The sequence below is a fragment of the Ambystoma mexicanum genome, chromosome 1q (assembly GCF_040938575.1).
Source record: "Ambystoma mexicanum isolate Mex_15411 chromosome 1q, UKY_AmexF1_1, whole genome shotgun sequence".
Lineage (NCBI taxonomy): Eukaryota > Metazoa > Chordata > Amphibia > Caudata > Ambystomatidae > Ambystoma > Ambystoma mexicanum.
The window spans coordinates 536,296,717-536,314,883 of NC_090922.1; the positions used below are offsets into that span (position 1 = coordinate 536,296,717).

The window sequence follows — 18,167 nt, forward strand, 5'->3', positions numbered from 1 at the left end:
CTGTCAGTTGCTGTTCTGACAGGTCCGTTGCAAGGTTGATACCTTCAACTGACCCATCTGTGGCTTCAGTGTGCAGGAGGTCTGGGAGGTATCAGTCTCCTCTTCAGTCTCTCAGTCAGTCACTAACACCATGACCAAGTCATCCCGGCAGATCATGGCACTGCAGATAATGCTACTGATGCAACAGGGCACAGGACACTGTTTTGCCATGGAGTTAAAGCCATGGCTTCTACACCCTTGTCAAATGGCAATCAGTCACAGTTTGGCATTCCACAACTAATTTTGTTTTAATGAAAAAGGACATAGGTTTACCTACGAATTTATGGTGTGCTTGTTACTTAATAATGCCCTGAACTTAACTATATGAGTTGATCATCTTTGTGATGAAGTTACAAGTTTCTGGAGCAATAACACCAGGTGTTGTTTAATTTTCAGTTGTGCAGGTCAAAATAAGTGGGTAAAATGTACTAGTGAGTACTGGTGCTGCATACACTTCCTGGTTCCTTAGCACCACCTCCACGCCAGCGCGTGCGGGCCTTACTACACGGCGTGTGTACTCTCCTGTCTCACAAACGCCTGACCACGCCTCCTACCATGGACTCGGCCAGCAACACACGCTTCTTACGTCACCACCTCCGCCGTGCAATGATTGGAAGCTGCTTCGTTGCTGCCAGGCCAATCGGAGGGTGGGGCGGTGACGTCAGCCGGCAACAGCGCGTTCTCTTTTCGGTGGTGGGCGGAGGTAGAGGATGCGCGCGTGGATGCTGATGAGGTCAATGGATGACGTCATACGCAGGCGGCCTTGTGATTGGTCAGCAGGGGGCTGGCTGTTGCTGAGTACTGTCGCTCCTTGCGAGGGGATGGAGTGAGAGGCTAACAGGAAGCGGGTGAGTGCGCGCGCTGCGCGTGCCCATACAACTCATACGGGGATTTCATAACACCACCGAGCCCCTTACCGACTAACACCAACAAATCTGGGCTTCAACAAGATCCCAGTGCTTCTCCGGGAGTCTTCCTGACACCCAAGCTCGTACGCGGAGCCTGCTGGGAGCTGTAGTTTAGGTTTCACCACCGGCTCCCTGTCTTATTTATGGTGGCTGCTCGCGCATGACTACTGTTCCCAGGGTTCAGTTCGGCCACCAAAGCGCATGCGTACAACAATCTGGTAAACAAGCCACCCTGATGGGTTCTCTGGTTGGCTGTGGCTGGCTCCGCCTGCCTATCTTCTATTAGTTACTGTAAGTGCCGCTCGCCTCGACTCCTCCTGCTTTTAGAGTTCGCATATTCTCATTGATTACTGTACAAGTCGCTCTGTATTACGCGGCCTTAGATTGGTCGTCGATACTGTCAGTGCCATTAGTGTGGGCTGTGATTGGCTTATTACTCACAGCTGTTCCTGTTCCATTCACCATTTTATGTTCTGGAGTAAAACAGGCTGCGGAGTATGGGGAGCTGCGGGGCCGGGGCAGGTGAGTGACAGCACCCCTCCCCGTGGGCAGCCAATGGGCGATCGGGACCACTGACAGGGAAGGGACTGCTGAGACCCCTACTGATAGGAGGGATCAGAGAATGTGAGAACCCCGAGGTCTGTATCCAGACCAAGCAGCAGGGGTAGCTGGCAAGAGAGACCCCGGGCATACGAGAGGGCTGTGCAGACCTCACCAATGAGAAGTACCAGAGTAACGGCACTACTGGGAGGAGCCATGAAAAAGACCCTACAATCAGTGAGACCATGTAACGATCGCAACCAATGATAGAAGGCGCAGCAACATTCCCGCCCATACAAGTGGGTGGATCCAAAGAAATATCCTGCCACTAGGAGCAGTTAGTTGGAAATTCCTCACCAATGAGGAGTCAAGAGTTAAAGTCCACACCAATGGGAAGAACCAGTGAGTGACCCCAATAGTAGGAGGGGTCAGTCCAAGACCCTAGTAGGAGAAATTTAATGTTTACGTTGTAGATACATAGGTAAATAAATATCCAAGTTCCACTCTAGATCTTCTAACATTCTACATAAGAACAGGGGCATTAAAAAATGCAGCAACGTAAGCAGAAAATTAATGAATACGACTTTCCATCTCACAGGTCAATTGGGCACCAAACTATGATACACAGAGAAGCTGTTGGTCTTTCTATACATTTCTCATGTTCTTCTCTTGCTTTGGTATAACTTTCTTCTGACCCTTTTCGGCACAACTGTTGTCCCAACACTTCACTACTCCGCTAGATCTTCACCTACTCCAACTTATACCCTTGAGTTCAGCAACAGTATCTTCTTCCTCCTCCAGATGTTCGCCATTGTTTCCATGTCAACACACTTGACTTTTACCTCACCGTCAAACTTTCCCTTAGTTGACAGACCCGCTCTATCTGTTTTCCGCCACAGTTCTAGAATGGCAGATTGTGCTTTATAGCCCCAATGTAGACTGTGTCCCCTCTTTGGCCACTGCCCATGGAATCGTACAACGCCATGCTACAGTGTTTGATGTTGCTTTGCTTTTAAGTTCTCAGCAATTGTCTAGAAATATAATTTATCCTACTATAACATACAATGTTTACTGCAAATGTTGCATGTTCAAAATATCCATAAAAGATATGTATGTCTTGTAGGTGTGGTTTTGGCCTCCATTAACCCTTACATGCTGAACTATTATGCCTTCCAATTCTAAAGGGACAAGCGTACTCGCCCAGAGCACTTCTGAAAATTCTACCCGGATTGTGACGCTATCCATCAATACTGTAATAATCTTTTTCCTTGCAATTTCAATGCTAAAGTAGCAATACAATCGTCGGGGAGTTTCTTCCAGCGTTGCAGAGCCAAATGTACAGGATACTTGAGAGCATCCTTAGGTTGTAACCCTTTGCCTATAAAACTGCAAATAACACATCTTTTAAACAAATGCTAAGTGTATTCGTCCATTCCTGGCTATCAAGAAACATTCATTATTCTGTTTGGTTCTTGGGATCTGTTTTAGTAAAACCTGTAGACAAACTAGAAGTAGTGCTCCCCACAACAATGTGCCCTACTCATGTCTCTTCACTGTTGTATGCATGGGTGGGACAGGGCCTCCTTGTCCTGTACTCCCTTATGTGTGTTCTGTGTTGTTTTCTGCACAGGAATCTCCATGGGGGACTCCTGGCAGTGCAGCTCTTCCTATTTTTGGTTGTGGCGAACATACCCTTGGGATAACCTTATGGCACCCATGGGTGGAAGTACCACCCTGTACCCCTAGTGGGTGTTTTGGGCATCTGTGTGTGTGGCCCACATAGCCGGGTGTGGGCTGGTGGCGGCTCCATGCTGAATTTGACAGGTGCTCTGAGTATCCTCCATTTTGGGATACCCAGGCCCTGCCATAGGAATCGGTGGATTCCTGATAGACCAGATCGCCCCTGTGGCCTCTTGGTTTCTATTACCCATTACTTTGTTTTCCCAAAGTCCTGGGAAGCCCTGACTCTGTCCCTTCCCCTGACTGGCTATTGGGTGGAAGTTCCATATATGGTATTGTGGGGAAGTCCAGGCCAGACTGGCTGAAGCCTTCCCAGTGACTGTATGTTGTGGGTGGACCTGGGTGAATGGAGTGTGTGACCAGTATACATTTTATGTTATGTGTGTCTGGTTTCTGGTGTGTGACACAATGAATGAGACAGCCCTGCCCGAAACTGACACAAATGCAGTGTGGTGTGCCGAAAGGCTGGGTGCTTGCCCCAATCCATATTCCTTGTTATGGGTGTCTGGGTGGAAGTAAATGGCCTGAATGCACTGCAAGCCTGATTGGCTGCCATCCTGCACAAATGCCCTTCTGAATGATTGGCTGCCTGAGCTTGGCTCAGCAGTGTGGGTGAGAGACAGAACAGTATATCTGGGGACCTCTCACTTACCAGAATTGTTCAGAAGCTGAACTCAAAACTTGATGCTTAACCTTGAAGACGAGCTGGAAGGTTTTGCTGCTGCTTGCAGTCGTTGAAATCCGAAAGCTGGCGTGTCTGTCAAGGACTGATCCAAGAGAGAACCTGGCTAGGAGACCTCTTCCCGAGCTACGAGGGAACATCATGCAAAAGCTAAACTTCACCAAGGCACCCTGGAAGCCAGTCACGAAAGACTTTCGGCCAGAGACGGGGACCGCTGGGGAATCCCGAAGCGAAGCACCTGGACATTGAAGTCCATCGTCGTCGACCAGGGTTCGGAGGACCGCCGTAACCGCTGGAAGCCCGCCGAGCCCTGTTGCCCAAGAGCGGGGCAGCTTGACGCTGTGCTGCTCGACAACCGGAGCCACAACGCTCCACCATTGCCTAAGACATTTGAAACAAAAGACTCCCTTGCTATCACTGTCAACCCCTTTGTCCCGCCCGAGAAAGTCGAGATCGTCGACAAACCGAGGAGAATCTGCCAGTGGGTTTCCTGCCACGCAAAGTCCACAGACACAGACGAAGATCCGAAAGCCAGCTGTGGTAGAGTCCCGAGCATCAACGCCAACACCTGATGCCTGCTGCCGGGCCTACGTTCTTCATTGATCTGCTTTGCGGCAACAAACTCTTGTCATCGAGGTGCACCGCATGCCTCATCTTCACAGGACGTCCATGACCAATCGTCGACGAGCAGCACGAAGGTCGAAGCTGCTCTCTCTACAACAGTGTTCACATTTTCTTCGAGGAATCTTGATGCTCTGTGGCTTCTGTTTTTAAAGGGAGTCCACCCACGGGGATCCGTCAACGAATCATCGAAGAAACTCTGCTAAACTCAGGTATATTGGGGTAGTAGAACCTTTTAGCAGGAAACAAGACTATTTTAAACATATATGGACAGGGCTTGTTGATGCACTTTATTTACAGGTTGCCCAGGTGGGGGGATCGTCACACAGAACTGTTTCATAGTAGTGGGACAAACTATTCTGCCATTGTTTAACCTAACTTGTCTTCCTTCCCATGTCTGATGTTGTTTCGCATTGTTATTGGACATGTATGTCATTGAAACTGTCAGCAGTTGCTGCTTTTTAAAGGAGTCAAGAGTTAACTGTGGTACCACAGACATTGTATATATTTGCCATATTAGAATTTCCAAAGCACAAATTGTGTTATTGAGTGTGTGTGTGTATATATATATATATATATATATATATATATATATATATATAACTGTGTTATCACATAACATAGTGTGTGGACATTCCTTTGTGGGGTCTTGGGGACTACACAGTATTCAAGACCCAGCCTGCATCACCTCCTGAGAGCTTAAGCCTTGATTGTTTGTCCATTGCTACTACATAGAGAATCTTGGCTGGGGTGCTCTGTCATATAGAGGGCAGGAGTACAGATACCCCCTCCAGTCTTTACAATCCTCACCATGTGAAATATCTGAGCTGATACAGTACTAGGAATCTACTGGTTTATGTAGCATTGCTCAAGTCAGCTTTCACACAGGTCTAAGAGTGACCTCTCAACAGTCCTATCTGCTCTCCAATATAATCATGAGACTGCATATCGCCCAAAAGTCTAAGCACAGCTCATTGTTTCCAGACTCTTCACACATACACTACTAGAGCCTGCTTGAGCGTCTCTCAAGTCGATCACGCAACCGCTCACCAACTAACTACATCTAGTACCATGCTTGGTTGGTTCTAGATACTGCCATCACAATAAAACTCTGCTCTAAACCAAGCTGTACTCAACTGAATCATTCACTCATGCTTACCACATTTCAGAAACATACATCCCTACTTCAACAGCCATTTCCCCTTCCACTAATCCCAATTCTTTTTCCTTTCTGATTTTGGTCATTCTATTGTTTAATTGTGCTTTTCTATCACCCCCACTCCCCTTTCTTTCCACAGACTTAAGGTCTGGTAACACTCGGCAGGGTCACAATATGCCACCTTTTGGACAAAATCAGTAAGAACACCAAGGTGGTGGTTGGCACTGTATAAATATTGGCTAAGATAAACACAAGATCACACACACATTCCAATTGGGTTAAGCCAGAGCGACTGTCTCCTCCAGCTCCCAATACCAACGAGAGAAGTTGTATACAATACAATGCAACAGTCGGAGGACTAATGGACCTTGACCAATGGGAAATTCTAGATGCAAATGTCCACCGAAAAGAGGAACCTGAGAGACCAGTCCCTCCTATTGCAGTAGCACATCCGATCTCCTTCCACTGAGAGGGGCTAGAGACCACCTGTGGCAGAAGCCAGAACCATACCCACCTGAGAAGAGAAAGGGACCATAGACCTATGGGAATGGGAGTAGTCAACTTGAGCCAGGGTCCACAAAGGCGGGACACATCCTTTGGAGGTGCTAGAGACTTCCACCAATGTTGGGATCCGTGAACAGGTCCACCAATCGGGGAGAAATTAGTGAGGGCCCTCAGCCCCCATTGTAGGGGATTGTGGAATAACACAGTTCTTAATGCTGGATTCCTCCCTGATTTATACACTGTAATGGGTGCTATTATGAGCAATTTAGTGATACTTAATTTTCCCACCTCTGAAGCATGTGGTGCTGAGGCTACTCTGTCGGATTCAAACCTGTTAGCTGCACACAGTTATATGAAGCAATCCTTTAATCCACTGAGCTGTCTTTCCACACAGCATACCAGTAGGAAGGACCATCCTTCAAATAGAAAAGCTTGAGAGCGAAACCAGAGTTGCACAACCACAACTGAAAGGAGGCAGACAAATTCCATGAAAAATGGAGACCAAGGTAACCAACGGGAGGTGGCAAAGAAACCAATCCCCTGCCATATGGGAAGTAATTGGTTATTTATAACCCGCTTAATACCCAGAGGTTTCTAAGCACGGACCCGGCGATCAAACCTGTGGTTCTACATGTTGTCTTCTTTCCAAGACACGCGTGTTGCCCCTGAGCTATCCTTCTGGAAGATTCAGACAGGCCACCAGCAAAACAGGAGGCAGTGAAAAATGGCACCAGCGATGTAAAGAGTGACCACAGATATGGGGTGCCAAGGATTGACCACTGTGGCAGGGTTTGGGGTGGGGGATTATGGACGTCCCATACAAATGTAAATAGGGAGACTGAGCCCATCAATGGGTGGAGCTGGAGAGACTGATCTCTGCTACAAGGATGGCCAAAGAGACAGGCCCCACCATTGAGAGGAGATAAAAAGACACACCAACAGGGAGAGGCGAGATCCCTCCATTTAGAGAAGGCAGATCCACCTAATAGGGGGTCTCCCACACCCAATGGATGTAGTGAGAGCCATGGCTGTATACTAGGGTACAGACATGGCCCTCACTAAACGTTCGAACCATCATGTATGGGCACGGTTATTAGAAACATCCGTACTGGGTACCGCCTTTAGAAGGAGCTGGCTACACCGTTTCCCGATTGCTGCTGCTCCTCTGCATGGATGCTACTGTTATTTCTCAGTATGTGTGTGTTTTAGTGCCTCAAAGCACTCCAAGGGTGTTATGTTGGGTGTTGTAAAATAATGAAATACGTACTCTGGTGTTTCCCCTGTTTACTCTCCCCGACCGTAACGGCCCTCACTTTCATACAGTACCCATGGCGTCGCAGACAAAATGCTTTTTCATGTGTCCCTAAACACTATGGATTGCCATAAACTCGCATCATAAGCTCGCATCGGCTATTCGTTAATTTGCAAATTATTCAATATTCCATAACAAACATACCATATTACCCCACGGTGCCATTCTTTTCTGTAACTGACGCCTTATCGTTATGCAGATGCATGTGACTAGTCTTTTTTAGGCCCAATGACGGGGAAAATATTCTTGACTCTAAACGAGTGCTCTTTTTGAGGGTAATAGGACTACTTTTAATTGTATTTGTGCTAGAGTCAGGGCCTACTTTTCATGTTGATAAGAATATTGCCATGTTAATATAATGAAATCAATCTTTATGTTATCGACTTCAGAAGGTTGACCACATCATTCAACCCACTGTGGGCTTATCCTTTGACCTGTATGTTTCACAATTATAACTGAAGTATGTTTACTTAAGAAAGAAAAGTGGGACGTAGCATATTAGCTAACAATATCCATTCCAATTTGATAGAAGATCGTCCAGTCCTGGCTTTAACTTTGCATTCCGGGATTTCCAAGTCCCAGAATGCAAAATTAAAACCAGGACTGGACACGAGTCTGCCGAATTCAATGGATAATGTTGGTGTGTATGACGTAGTAGCAGCCTAATGAATGCTGCTGCTTGGTGTGCCACAAAACCTACTACAACAAATTCAACATCAGCAGAATTCCATCAAGTAAAAGAGTTCACTGTTCTATAATAATGCCATATCTTTGACCCATGTTTAAAAAGCGCAGTCTTCCAGAACGCCTTTTTTTTAAGAACAAAGATAACGTTGTGGCACAGCATCGGTACATTCACATAACTAATTATTTTCACTAATGTCAGCCTCCCAGTAGTAGACTGTTCGTAGAGCGCAATTTGTGAAACCAGTACACATGGTTAAGGAAGATTCGTATATGAGCTGTAACAAATGTGCAGAATGTAATTCTCTGTCTGCACAATGTAAGCCCTTAAATTGAGGCCTAGTAATGTCTCTGAGAAAAACAAAACTTTAGGAATGGTATATTTCATTGCAATGTGCAGCCAATTGGCGATGTACTGAGGCTTTTTAAGAGGGACAAATATTTGCCACTTATGTAAAGCAAATGGTACTTTTGGAGGGCAAAACTACTGTTGGGAGTAGAAACCTAATTTACAAAATTGAACTTAATAGACAAGCTCTTGCCTTAGAAGGGCAGATACTGCACCATGCATGCGTTCTGGTTAGATTGCAGGCCAGTGAAGGACAGCCGCGAATGTGAGGGCAGAGCCATGATTTTACTGGGATAGATATAGGGCAGTGACATGTATACTTTGTCTACACAACATCCTGCAGAAGTGACTGCATGTGCATATTGAATATAAGGAAAACTCTCAGTCCATCACCACCTCGATTGTAAACTAATGGAAAGTGGCAGAGACCTACCAGGATGAAAAACCTCCAGTTTACACAACAACAAACCTTAAAGTATCAAGCAAGAAGCAAAAACTTAGCGTGAATTCCACTAGATTTGTGACCATCGGAAACAGAAGGGTCACTCTACATACTGACAGGACACTGGGAAACTTTTCTGGCGCCTTTAAAACGGATATTGCTTACTACCCCCGGGTTTAACACTAGCAATAACAAGTCACAAATCCAGCAGACTGTCCCGTGAGAGTACTTTTGTTCAATTAGGAAGTTGCCTTATACCTAAGATGCATGTGCAGCTAATTGATCTGGAGTACTTTTGTTCAATTAGGACATGTAAAGTAAACTTCTTTTGATTGCTTAACTAGCAAATGTGCCCTTTTAAAGGTAATATTCTATCAAATGTCCAATCATCTATACTAGCAGAGCAACGTCAAGCCAACCTTTTACTTCTTGAAAAGCCAAAATAATGAAACGGAAAAAAGAGGTGATCACCAGGGGCAAGAAAGACCAGCTGAACAAAAACAGACTTTCCCCACTTCAAGTCAGTGTTGTTAGATGGACCTTATTTATATAGTATCAGTCCAGAGGGGCTTGCAAAAAATAGTGCCCCCAGTATGAACACACTCTCCCTATGTGCTGAGCATTCTCAGCTGTGCCCAGCAAACGGGAAAGAAAAAGCAGCCTGCTTATTGTCCCACAATCACTGTAGCGCCAAACCCTTTGTTGAATGGCTTTCGTACAGATGGAAAATCACACCCGCAAAGAGATGCGGTTAGGTCAGCACTGCAGCTCGTCTTTCTGAGTGTATTCACTTTTAATTGTCGTCGGAATTCTCAGCCCTTCTTCTGAGTAGAGCCAGACCACATCCTTTCCGTTTCTTTAGGCAACCAGCTGTGCTCCATTGCAAGCTTTTCACCTGACCCCTCCCTCACGTTGCATCTTCTTGTCCTGCGCCCTATGCCAGTGGACTAAGTTCAGCTCCTTTCCTGGGCAATAGCCAAAAGGGACCCTCTTCCCTTACGTCCTATAGAAGGGGGCTGCTTAGGCCTTACTTGTGCTCCGTCTGCTAGCTTCCTGGCATGTATCCAGCTGTTAGGCATTTAACACAGCCATCAATCCATTCAATGCTTAAACAGTGGATTGTTAGTTAGCACCCAAAGGAGAATAACTGGAGCGTGCATGAAAAAGGGCCACTCGCTTCCTCCACTGTTAACCAGTCACTGGCAGTAGGTAGCAGTACACCTCAAGCCAATGAATGAAGGAACCTTATTGGAGCCCTTTTCACAACCTCTATGGGTGAGCTGGTCAGCAACCGACAGATGAGGAGAAGGAAAGCAACTAATCTCCAACTATTGAAAACAGCTAGTCAGAGACGCCCTTCAATGGGCGCGCAAGGTAGGACCCCAAAACAGTTAATGGTAGAAGCCAGACACTACCCCATCACAACTGGACTAATTGGAGGAGCCAGGCCGAACCTTACTTTAGCCACCTAGTAGTAGGAATGAACCAGGAATCTGCCTCCAACCCGCATATGGGGGGAGCCAGTGAGAAGCCTACCAACAGGAAAATCAGGTGGGAAATCATCACCAACCGACTAACAGAAGGCACTAGAACGACTCTATCCACACCCAACAACAGTAATGGAAGAATCCAGACGGCAACCCACCTCCGCCCACTAAAGCAAGGCCCCGTCATTCTGCTCGAACATGCAACATGTTGAGTAATGGAATGAATGTCAAGGTTAAATGCCAGTGTTTGTTTATTCTGCCAACGCTGTTCTGTGGTATGTTGTCCATTAGAGGGATCCTTTTGATGTCCTCGACAGTTTTACAATGTTTTTTTGTTCTTTCTCCAGTTTGCTATAAACCTTTTGGTTGGCACTGCTGCAAACACATTTACACTCAAAACAATTACATGTCGATCTCAGTAGTAGTTTATTATCTTAGAAAAGACAAAGAAGACAGTTTCCTTTTTTGATTCAACGTCACGCTTTATAACAGAGCTCTTTGCCTTTTCAAAATGCTTTGTCAAGAAATGGTTTTCATAACAAGAACAGGACAATCGTACTATGCGAATTATAGCTTCCAAAATATGAGCAGGCTCATTTTAAAAATGAGCGCCACTGAGCTGGACCCATCTTTAAAAAAAAAATCAAGCACTCCCAAGATGTTGGAGTGCATTAAATCATTTTTTTTTCTGTAAACCTTATTTTTATTTCCGTGCAAACAGAGGGCAATGTTTTTTTTTGCCCTGAAAATGAAAACGCACAAATATACTTGTATTTGTCAACAGGAAGGGCTGGAGTTTTAATCTATCCTTTTCGTCTTTTCGATGCCAACCCCTACAATAAGGAAGACAAGCCTGTGGCGGGAGCCATAACGGGTTCCTGGTTCTGTTGAGCATTGCAGCAGATCGGTGAAGGGGTTACCCTTTCTGAGTTCGGGCACGGTTCAGTGGCACCTAATCCAGTTGGTCTACTCTGTGATGGGGACCAAGAGAGTTATAGGGGCCTCTCCCCCATAAATCCATTTGGGTTGTGGTTTGCGATTGGCAAAAAAGTCTTAATTGGTAATAGTGCAATTAGACCTATATAGCTCAATTTATCTCTTTTTGTGTTCATCACAATGCAATATATGCTGCAGTGATATCACCAAGGAGATACGATTGTCTCGATAATGAAGGGTATTTCTGTGACTAATTTTGATTTTCAATATCCCAGAGCACACCACACATGAAGGCTCTTATTTTCTAACCAAGCCCTATTCGGCATTGGGCGCAGCAATCTTTGTAGATTGACTACATTTAAAGGCTTTATCCGATCCATTTTTGTGAGCTGAATCTGCATTGCTCTTGGGCCTCGGGACCAGCCCAATCTAAGTTGCTTTCAACTTGCTTTTTTTTCTTCTTCTCTCCTCGAGTAAGATTTGGAGTTTCTTCTGATTCACAAAATGCAGGGCTAAAGGTTTCAAGTTGCAAACTACTAGCCAGCCGTGAAAAGTCACTCGCCACCTCAATTCTATACATTTAGAGAGCACACCATTTCTCACTTGCCAAGAGTCGATTAATGCTAGCTAATGGCTAGTAGCGAGTGCAAATTATGCACCCTCCTAAATGTATATATTTTGTTCTAGTTATATTTTTTGTTCTACTAAAAACAGGAGTCCTGCTTTTTGTCCATTCCCACAATTTCCATTTTGACCTCCTTTACGGGCTTCCCTTCTTTTCCTTGATGCAGAAGTAGGATGCTGATTTGTCATAGTTACAGCCCCTTCTGCCGGCCGGTGTTTGGGTATAATGTCTCATTCATGCTTCTTTGAGGGTAACTAGAATTGTTGGCCCAACCATCATAGTTTGTGTGTACCATCAGGATGTGTTCAGCATGAAACATTAAGTGACCTTTTTTTTATTGGTGTTTTATAGTCGATAAAATTGACTTTTAATACAAACATTCCTGATAATAGTATACATTTAAAGGGACTTGTCACAGGTACTGATATGATAATTTATTTGTATCATGCTCAGACACACGTGTTTCAGAGCACAACGAGGCAAGGGAGGGGAACAAGGGAGGATAAAACAATGATCTTACTAGGCCCAGTGACATTGAGAACGTGCAAATGCAGGGGAGAGGGAAGGGGGAAAGTGCAAGGTAGAGGGGAGATGTGGAAAGTGCTGAGCAAAAGATGAAAACAAAAACTGCAAGGTGGCAAGTGCGAGGTTTAACACACAGACAAGAGGTGCCTGATAAGTGAAGGTAAGGGGACTGTAGGGTTACAGATGCAGACCCAAGTGCAAGGGTAGACCAGAGGCAGTACGGGTGTGTGGCTGGGGTGGCAGCGACCTGGGCCCGAAATCAGAGGGTAGCCAGGTGCAGGAGCTGAAGTAGACAGGTCAGCAGGGGAGAGGAGGCGTGAAGGCAGAAGCAAAGATGAAGGCTTTGAGGTGCTTCCGGAACCAGAGATGGTTCTCCTCAAGTTTCAGAGTGGCAGGGAGGCAGTTCCAGAGGGAAGACCAGCTGAGGAAAGAGATCTACCCCCAATTTATTGCTTGGAGAAGCGACTGACCGTGAGGGAGTTGGAGGTGGAGGAGTGAAGAGCTCGAAGTGGAAGGTATTTACGGAGGCAGAGTTGAAGGTATTTTGGACCCAGGCCCCAGAAAGCCTCGTCGACAATGCAGAGGGTCTTCAATTTAACCCTTGCAGCCACTGGGAGCCAGCCACTGGGAGCCAATTAAGACATTTCAGGGCTGGAGAGATACGATCCCAGGGCTTGAGGCCAAGGACTAGTCTCACAGCCCTGTTCTGGATGAGTGACAGAGGGCGGAGAGTGGAAGCAGACAGATTTAGAAAGAGGCTGTTGCAGTAGTCTAGCCTGGAGACAATCAGAGCTCTAGAGAAGTACGCTTCTGGGGGAAGAAGAGGAAAAGAAGAATCCCTCTGAGGAGGTGCAGTTGATAGTTATATTTCTTATTATAACAGTTTAAGAAAAGGGGGAAAAAAAATAAGAGGGAAAAAAGTACTACTGTCCATTGAATGAGAGCAAGAAAGAGAAGATTGCATAAACATTCAGCAATGCTCCATTAAAATTTCATATAATAGTATGCCTCCTTATCGAATATTTACACACTATGGTTGCAGAATTATCAAAATACTCTATTATTTTATGAGATGAAAGATGTATCCAACATCATTCCCATTCATAAACATGTTACACGTATCGTCAGCTTGCATGTTAATGGAAGCACCTACGACCAGAGTCAAGAGATGTCTACTTCTTATATGCCTCAAAGAAGTGCATTCCAGCAGCAAATGTTTAGTGCTTTCTATGCATTGATCCCCACACAGTCTGCATAGTCTTCTAGCCATGGGGATGTTCATTCGTGCTCCTATTGCTTCCAGTGCAGTGGTGATATTAATGGTTTAATACGTTCCCAGACAGAGAAGTTTCCCAGGTACGCCTCTATATATTGGGGAGCAGAGTTACATTATGTTATGTATTGTATAAACAATGTACTGTTTTAGTGGCAAGATCAATAATGGACTGTTCCCTACAATAGACTTGTGTCAACTCTCGGGATGCTGTTCTGCATTGCAATAGGGAGCATTGTACTTTGCCACAAGCTATGTGCCCTAAATATCAGCTCTAGTGCACTACCTTTTCATTTGTGATTTACGAGTGATCATGACTTACATAGTAAGACCTTGGATGGTGTCCAATTCAGCATGCACATATTTGCAACCACAGTTTAAACAGCAAGCCATTAATTAAGCAATAAGCCGCGAGACGGGGGAGGGGGCATTACTGCATCAGGAAATGTCTCAGGGCCCATAGTTACAGGCCTGAGCGAAGTGATGGCCTTTACAAAGGCCCCACGGCATTACCGGACGCAGTAATGCACCCCTCTGCCCCCATTGAGGGGCTTATTGCTATTAGTACCCTGGCCCATTACTAATAGTGTGTTTGTTCGTTTGCGAGAAATGCAGGCATTACGCAAACAAAACAAAAATGACCACCATGGGAAGGCAAACTAAGTCTGTTCTCTCTTTTCATCGTGGCCATGTAAAATACTAAAAATAAAGTAAACCAATGTGGTGTGTCACAGATCAGGAGCGGACGCGCTGGGGGCAGAAGTGTTCCCAGCGCGTCCGCTCCCGAGAAGGACCAGAAAGGAGAAGGTAGGTGGGGTGGGCGGGGGAGAGAGGGAAATCTGTGGCAGGGCGTGGGGAACTTAGCTTGTTCCCTGGCAGGTGGCATGGCGGCCACCAGCCCTGAGGAGGCACGGAGTGGTGGGATTACTGTATGGTAAGGCCCCCTCTCCGATCCCCCCCCGCCCCCCGACAGGCACTACTTTATCATTTATGCTGCTGATGCTAAACTCAAGGTTGATGTATTCAGCCGGTGTGCTTTTTGGGAGCCACAAGGGTGCCTTCAAGCAGGTACGTTTGAAAAGTCCGAGTTCAGGTAAAAGTTTAGTTGCCCATATTTCTGCGCCATACATTATGGTTTGCAGTCCCTTACCAGTGTATAACTTAATAATGGCCTTGATAGTGTAGCCCCCGTATCTGTGGGCAGAACCATTAATGACCCTTATTTGTTGTACCGCTTTTATCTGTACATTTTCTAATTGCAATCGCTAGCTGAGTTTATTGTCCACAAGAATGTCAAGATATGTGTAGAAATTAACCACCTCCACCTTTTTGTTGTTCATATACACAGTTATGTCTATTTTTTTCCTTCAAGCCGCAAGGTTTGAAGACCATGATTTTAGATTTACTAGTATTTATTTTTGCTTAGAAGTAATTTCTATAATTCCATTGGGTAACTATCCAGCATTGCAATTTCGTCTGCATATCCTAACCACTACAACCTATGGTCACCCAATTTAGGGGGAATAGTAGCAGAATCCATCCGTGCATCACCTAGATCTGCTAGATACAAATTGAAAAGAGTAGAGGCCCATATACAGCCCTGCTTTAGGCCGGTGTGAGAAAGGATTCAATTAGTCGCTGTACCATTGTGATCCATTCTGGCCCTAACCTTAGTCTGTGTATGTAGAGCATAAAAGATGGAATACACCAGTAGTATATTCCATCTTTTAAGTTTACACTGCACTCAATGTATGGTATCAAAAGCAGCACCAAAGTCGATGAATGCCACATATGTTTTTTGTTTTCGAATTTGCCAAGCTTATTGGACTGTGGTGATAAGAGCATGGACTTTGTCGGTGGTATTCATTCCCTGTCGTAATCCCATCTGGTTTAGGGGGATGATGTTGTTTTGTTCAATCCATGAGTTTAATACCCACAATAATAGCCGTGCAAACTTTTCTACTGGGGCGTCCGGCATTGCTAGTAGCCGGTAGTTACCAGGTTCAAAGTGTGCACCTTTCTTGTATATGGGAACAATGATAGTCTCGCTCCATGTATTGGGAAGTCTGTTAGTCAAGCTAATGCTGCCAAAAAGGCAATGGAGGATAGTGGCCCGTTTGTTCTGACTTTTTTTGATTTAATGAATTGCAGAGACCATCAGGGCCAGGGATCCTAGAGGGATTAATAGTTTGAATAATAGTCAAAATATCTTGGTGACTATGTAGTTACTGCCATGGTTCACTTGGAACAGCATAGCTCTCCAAAGTGGTTGAGGACTTTCCCAATGTGGCAGAGATATGATTTTCCCAGTCTTTCTGTGAAACACCACTGATGAGGCTCATGCAATTGGTCCCTGTGATGTTATTCCAGGAAGCTCTTCCATCTGTATCTTGTATGCTCAAAACTAAGTTATTCCACTTTTCATGTTCTACATTTCGCTTGTGCATTCTGAGCCATCTCTGATAAGCAGAGCAAATGTTTTCAACAGCCATAACCTATTCCCCAGTTATCAATTGCATAAGTGAAAAAGAGCGTGGGTCATGTGTAAGCATTTTTTTTCTTACTACTGATTTCTCTATCATATGGACGAGTGTGTGATTTCAGATTCAGTCCCACTGCTTCCGAACCTCGTGAGACATGTTTCTGTGCAATGCGCGAGAGATTACTTCCTTCACATACAGCTCGTAGTAGTAATTAATATTCCGAGTATTAATGCACTGGTGAGTCATTGGCCCACCAATGTTCCTACTGAGGGAATAGGAAGAGGTGATGTTTATGTATTGGTTAGCCTTCTCTAGATTATTTGTGTTCCAGTTTATACGATTGTAGCCAGAATTCAGCATCACCTCACCATAAATAGACTATCTGATTTCAGACTCTTCAAAACTCAGATTAGTAACACAGGGAAAATGTTCGCTTTCCTTTATATGTAGGATGCTCATATCGTGTATATGTTGTCTAGAAAGCCTATGAGCAAACACAGAATCTATGGTGGTGGCACTGTTATTTATAACCCTAGTGTGTATTGTCCAGGATTATTACCAGAACAGGTAGCATTGAGCATAGTATAACCAAAAGAATATAATAGTTTAGCCCATCTTAATCCCTTATCAGCTCTAGATTTCTTATCATGTATAGGCTGACAGGATAGCATTATGTCTTCATGGCCCTCCTTTGGGATCTTAGCATTTAGATCTCCAAACAGGTTGACTGCTGTGTATATATGTACAAGCATTTTCAATTAGAGATTCAATCTTGCTACGAATGTTGAGGTGTGCATAGTCGGTAGCAGGATCATATATATTTACCACCGAAATCTTAACACATTTTCCCTGTTTCTTCTGAATGGATGAACTCCTGCTAGGACATTATAAGAGTGGCAGTCTATTTTTTCAATGTGGTGGTGGCTCTTTATACTAATAAGGAGGCCTTCTTTGGTCTTCCCTTTTTGCCCTGAATGGCCAAAGTCTGGATGGTGTGTCTGCCTTCGACTGTGATGGGCAAAGTAAGCAATGCTTCCTGGAGTGAAACACTACTGAATACATAAACATTTTCCAATAGCTCCTCATGGTCAGAATAATGTGAATTGCCCCGAGAGTTCCATGATGGTAAGTTCGTCAGATTGTTGGGGACGATTGATTATGCAGGGTTGCAAAACATGTGGCAACTATTCCCAGCGGTTTCTTGTTGTTTCGGCTGGGACCCAATCACAAATCTCTTTCCATCATGCGTAGTAGAGACTGTGAAATTACCCAATTTAATGGATTGTATTGCTACGTGAGGATGGCCTTCGAAGGGGGCTTTTCATTATAGGTTCAGCTCTAATCTATCTACTAAAGCTGAAAGGAATTGAATTATAACTGTCCTTTTTTTCATTGTTCCACATGTTTGGCATGATCACCCAAGGTAAATGGATAATAGTAATATCTGCGTCTTCTCAGTTCTACCTTGTGGAGTTTTACATAATCGATAGCCCGTTCAGAACAGTTGTAATGTCCTCCTGAAAAAGAAGTTAATCGTCTTCAAGTATCTGTGTGTCATCCAGTCTCCCTCTAGTCTTATCCCTCTGGATCAGTTTATTTTTCTGCTCCTCTATTGGCTCAGGAAAGTAAGAACGGATATCACTACACGTTCTCTGCTTCTCTAGCCGTTCCATCTTACCATTTTTATCAGTGCAATGAGAGTTATTTATTTCAGGATTGTTGTTTCTTTTCTTTTTACGTGTAAGATTGTGTATGCACACGTCGTACAGGCCATTGCTTTTGGTCACCAAGGTATGGAGTGATGCGTAGCTGTGTAAATTAGCGGTGTTGCGTCATCCCTTCTTTTTTCTTTTTTGGC

General features: G+C 44.8%; 1 protein-coding gene across 5 annotated transcripts in view; it reads left to right on the forward strand.

Annotated features, from left to right (window-relative positions):
* The first annotated feature begins 675 nt into the window (after positions 1 to 675).
* Positions 676 to 18,167, forward strand: part of CIC (capicua transcriptional repressor) — a 2,254,744-nt gene continuing 2,237,252 nt past the window's right edge. For 2 of the 5 annotated variants that reach the window (XM_069640955.1, XM_069640959.1), the window contains exon 1: positions 678 to 887. The gene's annotated coding sequence lies outside the window, so the exon portion shown is untranslated. Of the gene's footprint in view, positions 888 to 1,294; positions 1,470 to 18,167 lie in introns of those variants that run through there. The other 3 variants (XM_069640957.1, XM_069640958.1, XM_069640956.1) reach the window with 3 other exon arrangements.